Source organism: Sorghum bicolor, chromosome 8 (assembly GCF_000003195.3).
Source record: "Sorghum bicolor cultivar BTx623 chromosome 8, Sorghum_bicolor_NCBIv3, whole genome shotgun sequence".
Classification (NCBI taxonomy): domain Eukaryota; kingdom Viridiplantae; phylum Streptophyta; class Magnoliopsida; order Poales; family Poaceae; genus Sorghum; species Sorghum bicolor.
The window spans coordinates 10,218,457-10,231,721 of record NC_012877.2 but is presented as its reverse complement, the minus strand read 5'-3'; the positions used below and the strand labels follow the sequence as shown (position 1 = coordinate 10,231,721).

The window sequence follows — 13,265 nt, the reverse complement described above, 5'->3', positions numbered from 1 at the left end:
TAAATGTCGTCTTGTTGTTTAGCGCGGCATCGGACGTCGACCCTGACCACGTTGCCGGCCAGAGGGCAGCCGAGCCTGTAGCTGCCGTTGGGGACGCCGCGCCGCAGACCACGGAGCAGCCTGCGGCGACAACCGCTGCTATGAGCGCTGAGGAGCAACCGGCCCCGACGAGTGCCACGGCAAGCAGTCCGACGAGGAACGAGGAGGCTGCGAGGACACCTCCCCCGCGTAACGTTGTGGAGGAGGAGAGTAGAGCCTCGACTCCTCCACCGGCTAAAGAGAGGGGAGTTCCGACACTGCCCTGAGCAGGAGCCTCGTCGCCCGTAGGCTCCCCTGGCCTGGACCAGGGGCCAGTGATGCCTGCGACCACAGCCGGTGGCGGTGCGGCGAACGAGGAGACCCAGGCGACCTCTGACGATGACATGGAGGAGATCCAAGGTCGTCCCCGTGATGGCCGCCAGCATGTCTACGTGTGGCGCCAACGCGGGGACCACTTCATCGGACATGAGGAGCTGGCGGAGACGGAGGAGGCCGCGAGGGTGGAGCGCGCGGCAAAACGCCTCGTGGACGAAGTTAAGGTAAGTGGTCCTTTGTGCTGCTCGACTCTTATGCGCTCTGTTCCTGGGTTCGACGTGTGTTCTTCTTTGCAGGGCGCAATGAAAATGGTGAAATACCGGAAAAGGTGTTTCGACCAAATTGAAGGCATTGTGGCCGAGAACAAGGCCCTGTCCGCGGAGGTGGATCGGCTTCGGTCGGAAGTTCGGGAGAAGGTGGCCGAGATGAGTGCTCAGGAAGAGCGCCGTCTCGACCTCACTCGGCGTTTAGCCGACCAGTATCGACAAAGGACAGGTCAGTCGCGTACTCCGAGCAGCTATTTGTAGCCGCGTGGTTAGTTTTGTTGACCAGGGGATTGTTCCCTAGACTTGGAGGAGGAGGTTGCGCGCCTCCGGCAAGAGAAGGAGCAGCTCGTCCAGGAGCTTGCCGGGGCGCTGGAGGCCGGGCGCCGAGCCGGCGAGGAGCTAGGCAACAGGAATCGGGAGTTGTCTGGTAATAACCGTGTCACCCCTTTTTTATTTGGTTGCTCAACGTTCCTTTCCTTGTTCTTAAACTGACCTCCTAATTGGTTTGTAGTGCTCAAGGTGAATACCAAAAAGCATTTAGACGAGCTGATCAAGGACCGGGACTCCTGGAAGACCAACTGCATCAAGCTTTGGAAAGGAGTGGCCCCGGTTCTGGACTTGATCAGCCCCGAGCTCCCCGAAGATCAGCCCCGCGCGCCGAGACTGACGCAGGTCGAGAAGGCGCAACGGGCGTGGGACTGGCTCCAGCAGTTCGTCAAGGACGCCGGGGAGTTCGCCGGCGCGCATGTCCTCAGCATGGTGCGCGCCCACTATCCCCTGGTCGACCTGTCCAGGCTGGAGAGGGGGTACCCCAAGGAGATTGGCCCGCAGGAGGCAGACGACCTTCGAGTTGGCCTGCTTGACTTGTCGTCGACGGTGATCGGCAACATCAACCTCTGCGGGACGGCGACTCCCACCGACCAGCCGGGGTCTGACAGATCGGCCAGGGAGTTGTCGAGGGCGTCTATTGCCAGAGATGGGTGGTCGACGCCTGCGGTCTCGACCAGCCAGGCGCCGGTGGCCCCGACCCCTTCGTCTGGGCAGCAAGGCCAAGCGGGTGATCAGCCCGAGCAATAGGCCTGTAGGATAGTCAGTAGGAGTAGACTAGTAACCGCCCATTGGGGTGTTTATTGTAAACTCTGTATGTAAAGTTTGTAATAAAGTTTGATTTTGTCATGACCATGATTTTGAGCGCTGTAATGTTGTCTGAGTGATGTGTCACTGTGTTTGATTAATAATCGCTAAGGATCTTTGCCCCAGGGGAAGATTGTTGTGTTCAACGAAGACTCTGTGTGTAAAAAGTATACAGCGAAAAAGAGAATTTTTATTATTGTTGATTATAGGAAACTTACAAGCAGAAAATGCTAGAATTTATGCATAGAAACGGCGCAGTTTGTCTATGTGCCAAGAATTAGGGAGGGGTGTTCCGTCTGGATACGCCAGTCTGTAGGATGTAGGGCGTGTGACTTCGGCGACCACAAAGGGTCCTTCCCATGGCGTGGATAACTTGAGCGTTCCTTCCTGGCTTGTTTTCCACTTGAGCACCAGATCACCGACCACGAAGGAACGGTCTTTGACGTTCCTGTTGTGGTACCGCCTGATGGCTTCGAGATACTTTGCTGTTCGAAGACATGAGATTAGACGCTTTTCCTCCATGCAGTTGATTTCGAGCTCCCTGGTGTTGTCAGCCGTTGACTGGTCGAAGTTTTCAACTCTTGGAGATCCAAAGGTTACATCAGATGGAAGCACTGCCTTGGAGCCATAAATCATGAAGTAGGGTGACACGCCTGTATTGCGACTAGCCTGTGTTCGGAGACCCCAGACCACAGCTGGCAACTCTTTCATCCATCGACCAGGTGCTCTGTCATTCTCGGTGTACAACCTTTTCTTTAGGGCGTCAATAATCATTCCGTTCGCGCGCTCTACTTGACCGTTTGCCCGTGGGTGAGCTACTGACACGTACTTTATGACTATGCCCCTGTCATCGCAGAAGTCCCAGAACATAGTGCCAGTGAACTGAGTGCCCAGGTCGGTGATTATACTGTTGGGGATCCTGAATCTGTGTATGATTTGATTAAGGAACTCCACAGCTTTCTCGGAGGTTGCTTTGACCAGTGGCATGTATTCGATCCACTTCGAGAATTTGTCGATTAACACGAAGACGAACTTGAAGTTGCCGGGAGCCGGTTTAAATGGCCCGATCATGTCGAGGCCCCAGCAGGCGAAAGGCCATGATGAGGGAATAGTTTGAATCTCGTGAGCGGGTACGTGCGTCCTCTTGGCAAAGAACTGGCATCCTTCACAACGTCGGACCAGTTTCTCAGCGTCGGCGACCGCTGTTGGCCAGTAAAATCCTGCTCGGAAGGCCTTCCCGACCAGTGTTCTGGAGGCCGCGTGGTTGCCACAGGATCCGGCGTGTATGTCGTCCAAGAGTTTGATGCCGTCATCTTGGGATATGCATTTGAGCAGCACTTCAGAACTTGCGTTCTTTCGCATAAGTTTGCCATCTACCAGTATGTAATTCTTGGATCATCGAATGAGACGCTCGTTCTCCGTTTTGTCCTGAAAGCCCGACCCGTCCGATATATACTTGATGAAAGGGGTGCGCCAATCAGGGCTGCTGGTTGCCGGGGCAGCGTCGTCTATGAGCATTGCCTCATTAGGTTGCTTTTCGACCAGGTCTGTACCCACACTTGGCGCGTGGATGTCCTGAACGAAAACGCCTTGCGGGATCTGGGCCCGAGATGACCCTAACTTAGACAGCGCATCCGCTACCTGGTTCTTATCCCGGATGAAACGACCTGAGTTTCCACGAAGGGAAAATCCACATAGTCGAAGTGTAAAATGACCATTTAAATCAAATTACCCAATTCCAGTTGATAATCATCATCCATACATCGTACAAAAGCATTAAGAATAGAGAGTAGTACATTATTACATTGCCACATGGCGGAAACAAAATCTAAGTTATCAACCGGAACAGCTCGATAAGTGCGGAAAGTAGAGTCTCCAACGACTTGAGCGAAGGCACGAATCCCCTAGTCACTATATCCCTCTGAATCGTAAGAACCTGTATGCTAAAGTATCAGTACGATTTGTACTGGCCACTCCCACCCTATGTGCTTGCTTTGTGGAATTGGATGCAATAAAGGTAAATTGAAAAAGGCCTAAATGGGGCTCTAGTTTTCCTATGCGATAGTAATCAAGTTTTAATATAGTAATAGTCAAGTTTTAACACAACCCAATCCCATACACCATCCATCACCCTCCATACCATACCATCCCAAACCATCCCATATCCATCTCCATCACCAACACCAACATAATCCACACTCAGGTCGACATGCCGACTCCCACTCGGCGTGTCTCAGCGGCCCGCAGCCCTCAACCTATGGCTCGCGGCCGGAAGTATCTCTCGGGGAAGATAGAACACTCCTCTCTCTAGTCTAGTGAAGCAGAACACAGGAAAGGTCCATAGCCGAAAAGACGGCATATGTATCGATCGATCAACCATACATTCTGCAGAGGTTTTACTATTCCACAAGATAGCCGTCATCGATGCTTGCAATCATCTAGGCAGATTCCGGGCACCTGCCGGCCTAGGACAATGCCACTCTACCTCTCAACCCTGGAACACCCCACCTGGAGTGGCTGAAACTGTGAAGTCATGTCCCCTGTCCCGAATAGGGAGCCATGATCGTCTCGGGAGGGTGTGAGACCAACCTGCCCGTACCTCCCTAACACATCCTCGCCTAGTAGTAGTGGCATCACCCTACCCGGTGGTTCGGCCGTCTCCCCCCCATGGAAAGCGAGTGGAAAGTAAGGATTCCTATGATCCGGTTACTAGAACTGTCAGTCCTTAAGTTTGACCAAACTGGAATATCTTCATCAGGGTTTCCATTTAACGTGCCACCACAGCACCCCCACCCCGGAAGCTCCTCCCGTCGGAGACTTACACCGGGTTCACCTCACACACATCTCCACCGCATAATTACCCGCCACAGGTATATCCAACAGGAATGTCCAGTTCATTCCACGGCATGACTCGCCCTACCGGCTCGTCGTAGATCCCAGTCTGGTCGACTCAACCCTCACCCTTCACACACCCAAGACACACGCCAAGACACCACATATCCTCACCATAATCCCCAGATCCAGCATGATCACCAGGTCCGGCTTCCCAAGCCAACCACCCCCTTAGTTTCACCATCGGCGTCACATCATTGATATAAAGCCGAGAATTTAAATATAGTGGAAATGTAATAAATGCGCGTGTCTAATCTATCAGCGGGTGAGCAGGGCGATAGGTAAAACAAGGCAGGATATAAGAATAGTAAATCTACTATGCAACTCTATAGCAGCAGTTATAACAACAGAAATATAAAGCACTAGCAATTCTATTATTTGTAATGCGTAATGGGATCTACAAAAATGGGTGGGATGTGGCACCTTCGGAGTAGTCGTCGCCTAACTCCTCCCGATACTCACGGTCCTCGTCAGTCCGATCGTCCTCCGACTCTGCAGCGCAATTATTGGTCGCGGAAGCGACCCCTATAGATGAGCACAAAGAACGAATAACAGCGAAAAGATCCAAATACACACAAGAAATATATCACTTAGTAGAAATTTATTTTATATAAAATTCGATATTCTTTGTGTAATTTTCGGAGTTCGTATGATCGGGATATGAATTTTCTATGATTTCTAGCATTTATTTAATGTTTTAATTAAACCTTAAAAATTATTTGTTGTGAAGGTAGTGTGTCATAGCACTAAAGTGTGGGTTTCATCGAGTCAAAATCCAACGCGAGTTGAATCGTCCAAATCGGATCTAAAAAGAAAAAGTTATGACTTTGCAAAGTTTTAACTCATTTAATTAAAAGAAAGTAATTTCCTTTTCAGTTTTCGCTCGTGGGTTGAAACTGGGACAAGGCCCATTGGCCCCTTTCTTTTTCAGCACGGCGAGTGACTTCGCGTGGGCCAACCCGGGGGCAAGGCCGGCCGCGGGTGGGTGTCGGATGGGCCGGCACAGGCTCGGCCCAAGTGGCCTTATACCCAGGCGCGAGCTGGGCTGCGGGAACAAGAGCAGAGCGTGGCGGCGTTCGCGGCGTGCGTCGCGGGAGCGCGCGCGCGTGCGCGGGCTGAGCGACGGTGGCGCGACGCGGCGCGTGTGCGCGCGGTGGCGCGGTGGCATGCGGGGGAAACGGTGCGGTGTGCACGGTCGAAGAGAAGAGGGGGGGAAAGGAGAGGGCGGCTCACCTTGGAATGATGCGGGCGCGACGGGGGACGCGTCGAGGGCCGGTGCGCGATGGAGCGGACGGGAGCGGGGCGACGGCGTGCGCTCGGCAGCGCGCGGCGAACGGCGGTCGGCGTGGGGGGTGCGCGCGGTGACGGCGTGGCGTTCGCGCGCGTGGTGCTCGCGGTCGAGAACGGGGCGACGGCGGCGGTGCTCGGCAGCGTGCTCGACGCGGCGATGGCGGTGCGTGGCATGGAAGGGGGCGAGGGCGCGGTAGTGGCGCAGGTGCGGGGTCGTGTGCCTCTTATGAAGCTCGGCGAGTCGCGGGTGCGGATCGCGTGTGCTGCGGCATGGGGAGCCGAGCGGGTCGCGGCGCAGCCGGGCGGTTGCATGCGGGGGCTTGCGGACGCGGGGGCGTGCGCGGACGTGCGTGTGTCGCGGCGTGCGCGGACCGCGGGTGCCGTGGCCTGAGCGCGTCGTGCGGCGAGGGCAGGGCGCTGCGTCGCGCGGGTGTTTGGAGGGGAGATGAGGCATGCGGTGGAGCAGAGCGCGAACGGGTTGTGCGGCTGCAGTGCGCATGCATGCGCTGCGGGTTGCGCGGGCGTGCGAGGGCGGCTTCGGCATGCGCGGTAAGAATGGGTCGCGGCTTGATGACCACGGCCTCATCTCTATGCATGATCAATGCCCACCATCCGAGAGAGCGGAGGGAGAATAGGGTTGCCCGGTGCCTCGGTCAGAAATAGAAAGGAGAGGAGAGAACATATGGCTATTGTTTCTTGCATGAAAGAGACTTGCGAGAATTGTGGGCAGCCATGAAAATAATGTTGCCTCCTTTTATTTGTAACTAAAAGAGGGTAGGCTATATATAGATTATTACTACTTTCAGAGATTGTTGTGATGCTCCATACGTGCATGGTTTGGCCAAATTAAAGTTAGGAGTGTGGATTGTTACGTGAATGAGGAGTATATATTTATTCTTTTTGTTATGTGAGTGCGGATTGTTTTGCCAAGGACCGGTACACCCTTATATGGCTTTAGTTTAATATAGTAATTTAATAGAGTAAAATAATTATTTATCAATTAAATAATTATTTAGAAAATTGAACAACAATACAAAAGTCCAAATAAAATTCCAAATCACTAACCATGAAATATAATGCAATAAAATAAATAAGCATGCAAAATGATCCCTAGGGTGGTTAATGTAACAAAACAAATGCAATGTGGTGAGGCTTGCTACATGTCACTCATCATTCAATGGGGTGTTTTTAGAAAAATTTTGTAGTTGGGATTTTTATGTCTTGTAAATTTCAGGGTTATTACACCGGACCACGTGGATGTACTCTATGCCATAGAAGTTGGATTCTCATTTGCGGATTTCTTTGCAGTAGAGGTCCATCTTCTCATGGGTTGCGTCCTATTCCTTGTTGAGCTGGTTGATAACTAAAGCGGAGTCTCCATGGACGTAGAGGCGTTTGACTCCCAACTCAACGGCTAGTCGTATGCCATGCAGGTGTTGATATTTGGGAACGCAATAAGGAATTGATCCGCAAGCGCACGGATATCGGTGAGCACTTCACCCGGGAGGTTATCCAGAGTATCGTATTTATTTTTTTACCACTAGGAGAAAGAGTGCATCTGACTAACCGGTCTATTACTACTAACCTTTAGGCACAAAGAATGTCTTTCGATGTGAGTGATAAATAGAGAAGACTGCAACCGTAGTCTCCTTCTAACCTTGGTAAGGATGATCTACTGTTCTAATGGGGAGGCTAACGGAATCTAGACACCACAAAGGATGTTCAACCCGCACCTATAAACCCTATCCTTCCTGCTAACGAGATGTGATCTACAAAGGTAGCTCGGAATTGTCACGTTCCTCACTACTACCACGGTCCAGCTAGTCAGGGAATATCTATGAGTACCCCAGCCTAAACACCACGTTTACGCCAGCAATGATTACTCTAAACTCTACGCGAAGAGATTAAAGTAAACTCATAAACCATAAGAACAATAAAACAAGAACTTACTAGAATTTAGAAGTTGAATTACTGAAGAATCCTAGGAGCAAGCTTCGGGTTAGGAGAACTTGATCCCGCAGGTACAAGCTTGGAGTAGACACCGACAGGCCGGGCTTCCTCCACTCTACACCTCCACTCTATCTCTCTCAATCTAGTAGAAACTAGAAGATCTATTTCTACCTTACATTGATTGCTAAGCCTAAAAAGAAATATTAATTAGAGAAGAGGTTTTCCTTCGAGGGCACCCCTCAGTCTCTATGATAATTTCTTCATGTCTTCTCCAGGGGCCAGGGGGGCCTTGCTTATATAGTCCTCCCCTTCTATGCATTTTTGGGTCGATAGCCGAGGTGGTACTATATTTTTCTCGATCCAATAGGTCGGTGGAATATCCCGAGCAAAGGAGTCCTGAATTGGCTCCAGCAAGGGCGCGGGCGCCCAGGCTACCAGGGCGGGCGCCCTGGGCCGGGCCCAGTTTTGCCTCCGCTTCGGTCTCGTGGCTTCTGGAGTCTTCTAGATGATGTAAAATTGTGCGATGCGTTGATATCTCTATGTAATCCCGACATGTGGGCCTTTCTTCCTTATTTCCTGATAACCCTCTGCAGAAATAGATAAACAACAAAACTCGTGGAATTCTATCAGATCAAACCCTAATTCTAGGTGATGGTTGCATATTGGTCCATTCTCTTGTTTATTTGATAATTAAAATTGATACTTAAGAACCGTCAACAAATACCCCCATACTTAGGCTTTTACTCGTCCTCGAGAAAAGGATGGTTAAGAACAATATCTGGGGTAAACATTTAAAACATTCTCTTTTATAATTGCAGGGTGTTAAAATTCCACTGTGTACCATAGCCAGAGAAGTATATGATTAAGAGTAAAGATCCTTTCTTCTCAATCCTGTCACTTGGAGTTTTTTTGTATATTTTTAAAAGAAAGTTAGCATACCTTTTGATCCTCATAGGTTCTCTCATATCACTCATTATCTTTTATATATATCTCACTGAGGCTGTTTTATTTTGCAAAAATTCTCAAGCATACTTACTTTGCATTTATTGCTTGATCAAAACGGGATCCGAGGAGGGGAATGTCATACTCTTAGATCAAAAGACTTTAGAAATTAAAAACTTTGTCAACTCTTGCTGGCATATTGCTTATTAGAGGGACCATAGGCTATCATTTTTTTCTCTCTTTTTTTTTAAGTGGATACCGAGGTACCCCTAATTCTACTGTCGGACACTTGTCCATTTTTTTTCTGCGAGGTTGTCGAGCACTTGCTCCTTTTTATTTCCTCGAAATATTTCTATTTTTGCATAGCCCATGCCTCTAATGCAATAATACTTCGGAAGAGTGAATCTTACTGAAATAATGTCTTGATCTTGGGAGCATGATAAATCTCTCAACAAGGGTCTAACTCATTTTGAACAAACTCAATACAGAGCAGATAGCTTTTATAATCATAATTAATATTTTCAGTCTTATCAGGCATATAAAACACTGAGGATGGTAGCTAGAAATTTGAATATTTTGAAATAAATTCTCCAAGCAACAATGATATCAAGAATAAGAAACTCATACTCTACCATCACATATTCCATATTGACTTGAGTAACACAGGGTTTTAAAATGATTTTATAATAATTGTAAGTTTTCAGGAAATATCACAGATTGAGATTAATCATGATTAGAAATATTTTACTCTTTTTATTTTATCATGTCGGAAACAGTAATCTGCATAATCCAAATTAAATGTATGTATGAAGTAAAGTGTGCAGAGTGTGTACCTGAATCGTGGAGTGGTGTAGTCGGAGTGTGTTTGGCATGTCGAGGGATCTCCCCCATACTTGTTTTCTGCTTTCTTGCACAAAAGTAAAGTAGAGACACACAAGACATAATAATAATAGTAATACTCTTTATTGATCTTGAGGCATTTATTACAAAAAGACTGATAGCAAACTGATAACAAACTGATAATAACAAACTGATAATAGCAACCTTAAACCGAATTTAAAGATATATAACTAAGATGCATTGCCTCAAGGTCTAATCTAGATAACTTAGCGGCGCTCTAATTCCTTGATCTTCTTGTTGGCACTGGCAAGATCCTGCCTAAGGCCTAGTATAATGGTGTTGTGGTTAGAGAGCTGCCTAGTAAGGGAATTAATCGAGGACTGGAGGTCTATGATAACTCTATCTAGCCTGCGAACTTCCTCATCAATATCCATTATAGTCTTGCGACGCTTGGGAGGTGTCTCAAAAGCATTGAGAGCGTGCTTCGGGGCTGCCTTTGGAGGGATGAAACGGACTTTGGCTGCTCTAATCCCTTCAAAGTAAGGCCTTTCCTCCTCCGTAGTGTAGCGAACACTGCTGATCTCACCGCTTCGGTTGGTCTTGACTCCAACGACCCTCTCATTGGGTCTAGGTGGAAGGACTCTTGTGCCGATTGGCACCTTGATAGTGGTCTTCGTCTTGGATGATGGTCCTTTGAGAAGTAGGGTTTGTGGTGGTGCGGTGAGAACTGGTTGAGCATGGTAAGATTGGGCGGAGCTGCGTTGGCGTAATGGCATGGCTTCTAGCTGACGCTCTGTGTTGGCCGGGACGAGAGCACGGGCATCGGGGTCTTTGTTGATATTTGGTAACGCGATAAGAAAATGATCCGCAAGCGCACGGATATCGGTGAGCATTTCACCCGGGAGGTTATCTAGAGTATCGTATTTATATTTTTACCACTGGGAGAAAGGGTGCATCTGACTAACCAAATCTATTGCTACTATCCCTTTAGGCTACAAAGAATGTCTCTCGATGTGAGTGATGTATAGAGAAGACTGCAACCTTAGTCTCGTTCTAACCTTGGTAAGGATGATCTACTGTTCTATTGGGGAGGCTCACGGAATCTAGACAACACAAAGGATGTTCAACCCGCACCTATAAACCTACCCGTCCTGCTAACGAGATGTGATCTGCAAAGGTAACTCGGAAATGTCACGTTCCTCGCTACTACCACGGTCCAGCTAGTCAGGGGATATCTATAAGTACCCTAGCCTAAACACCACGTTTACGCTAGCAAGTGATTACTCTAATACTCAACCGGAAGAGGATTAAAGTAAACTCATAAACCAAAGAACAATAAAACAAGAACTTACTAGAATTAGAAGTCGAATTACTGAAGAATCTTAGAAGCAAGCCTCGGGTTAGGAGACTTGATCCCGCAGGTACAACTCAGAGTAGACACCGACAGGCCGGCCTTCCTCCGATCCACACCTCCACTCTATCTCTCTCAATCTAGTAGAAACTAGAAGATCTATTTCTACTTTACATTGGTTGCTAAGCCTAAAAAGAAATATTATTTAGAGAAGAGGTTTTCCTTCGAGGGCACCCCTCAATCTCTATGATAATTTCTTGTCTTCTCCAGGGGCCAGGGGGGTCTCCTTATATAGTCCTCCTCCTCTATGCGTTTTTGGTTCAGCAGGCGATGTGGTACTAAACTTTCCACCATATCTCATTAAAATGCACATAGGCCTTAATGGACCAAAATCTTATTTGGGCCCAATTAATCCCGCAGCTCTTTTATATGGAGTCCTTCTTTTATTAATATCTTTTGATTCCGAACTTCAAATATAGCAAATAATATATGCATTTCGATCAACTCGACGAGATCTTTGCAATGGTGTACTCCATTCTGTGATTGGTGGAAACACCTGGGCGGGCGCCCTGCCCCCGGGCCTGTTCGGCCTCCCGTTCGTTCTTGTGGCTTCTGGAGTCTTCTAGATGATAGAAAATTGCGCGGCACTTTAATATCTCTATGTAATCCCGACGTGTGGGCCTTTCTTCCATATTTCCTGATAACCCCCTGCAGAAATAGACAAACACCAAAACTCGTGGAATTCCGTCAGATAAAACCCTAAGTCTAGGTGTTGGTTGCATTTGGATCCTTTTCTTTATTTATTTGATGATTATATTTGATACTTAAGGACCGTCAACAAACTCCCCCAAGTTTACCTCTTGCTCGTCCCTGAGCAAGGTTGAACTCAAGAGTTTCTGCAGTGGTTTTATTTCTTAAAAGTACACATGCATTCAAGCAAGATCTCATCTCTAAGTTAGAATAAACTGTTAAGACTTAAAACTTACTCATTTTACCTTTCACCATGGGGCTTGTAACCGTCACTTGTGTCTTGAGCAGTTAAAAGATAGAACGGTCAAGTCAAGCACCATGTATCTTGTTCTTGATCAGCTATAGCTCTGGAGTTTTTGCAGGTTTTCAAATAAAACTCAGAGATTCCTTGTATGACTCTCTCAGATCTCTCTTTTGTGGTATTTCTGGATCCTTACCAAGGCAGTAATGGTATATGCCTTCTCTCAAAGTATGTGGTATTTTTGGTATGAGGCATAGTGATATTGCCTTCTCTCTCACCCTACTCTAATAAGGTTCTGATATCTGGAGCTCATAGGTGGGAGATAGCTAATACATACTTACAAGACATTTATTGCATAGTCAAACCATGGATCCAGAGAGACAAGTCAATAAGTCAAATCAAGATGTGCATGTGTGGCGAATGAATGGTGTATGGTGATGATGGTGATAATGATGGTGGAAGTCTAAATCTACTTTTGCTCTTTTAAGGGGATACATACCTTTCTTGCACTTTAAAGCTTTTTGGGGAGAATGAGATGCTCTATATTTTCTTTTTCTTTCCTCTCAGGTGGGTATCTTGTACCCCTAATTCTACTGTCGGACACATGTCCATTTTTACCTCTCGTCTCACTTTTTCTTTTCTTCGAGGTTCCGGGCACTTGCCCCTTTTTATTTCCTCGTATTATTATTTTTTTCTTTCTTTTTCTCTTTCTCTTTTTTTAGAGCACTCATCTCCTGAAAGAATGTAGCAAGTGGTAGTAACCAAAATAACTGGAGCATTTATTTCACAGGGAATAACAGGGATAGGAAAATATTTTTTGCTATTCTCTCCCGGATTAGGAGTAGAATAATTTTGGATGAATCTGGAGATGGAAATGAGTAGATGTATGTGGATACGTACTTTTGGAGTAGAAGTAGCATGTATGAGTGAACGTGCAAGTGAATCTTGATTTTAACCACATGACAAGCTCCTAAGGGTCTACACAGCTTGACCACACTCAATGCTCATAAGCAGTAAAAAGTAAATGTGTGGCTCAAAGTCTAATAAGCATGTATATATGGCTGTGGTAGGATTTTAAACTCTCATCATACAGGAACTCATCATGTGTTATTTTAAAGATTTTTAAAGATAAAATTCTCTAGAATTCTAGCATCTCTAGGAATAGATAAACAGCAGCTCAACCTTCCCATATCATATCCGTTAACAACTTAGACTTTTGATCAGGTACTCCTCCCACAAGTTTAGTTTAGAGCAA

The 13,265-nt window shown here is 47.4% G+C and overlaps 1 long non-coding RNA gene across 1 annotated transcript; it reads right to left on the bottom strand.

Annotated features, from left to right (window-relative positions):
- LOC110429671 lies at nucleotides 3,461-6,117 on the bottom strand. The gene is made up of 3 exons (XR_002446786.1): nucleotides 5,880-6,117; nucleotides 5,070-5,138; nucleotides 3,461-3,690 (listed from the first exon to the last, which is right to left on the bottom strand). It is a non-coding gene; the product is annotated as an uncharacterized LOC110429671 (long non-coding RNA).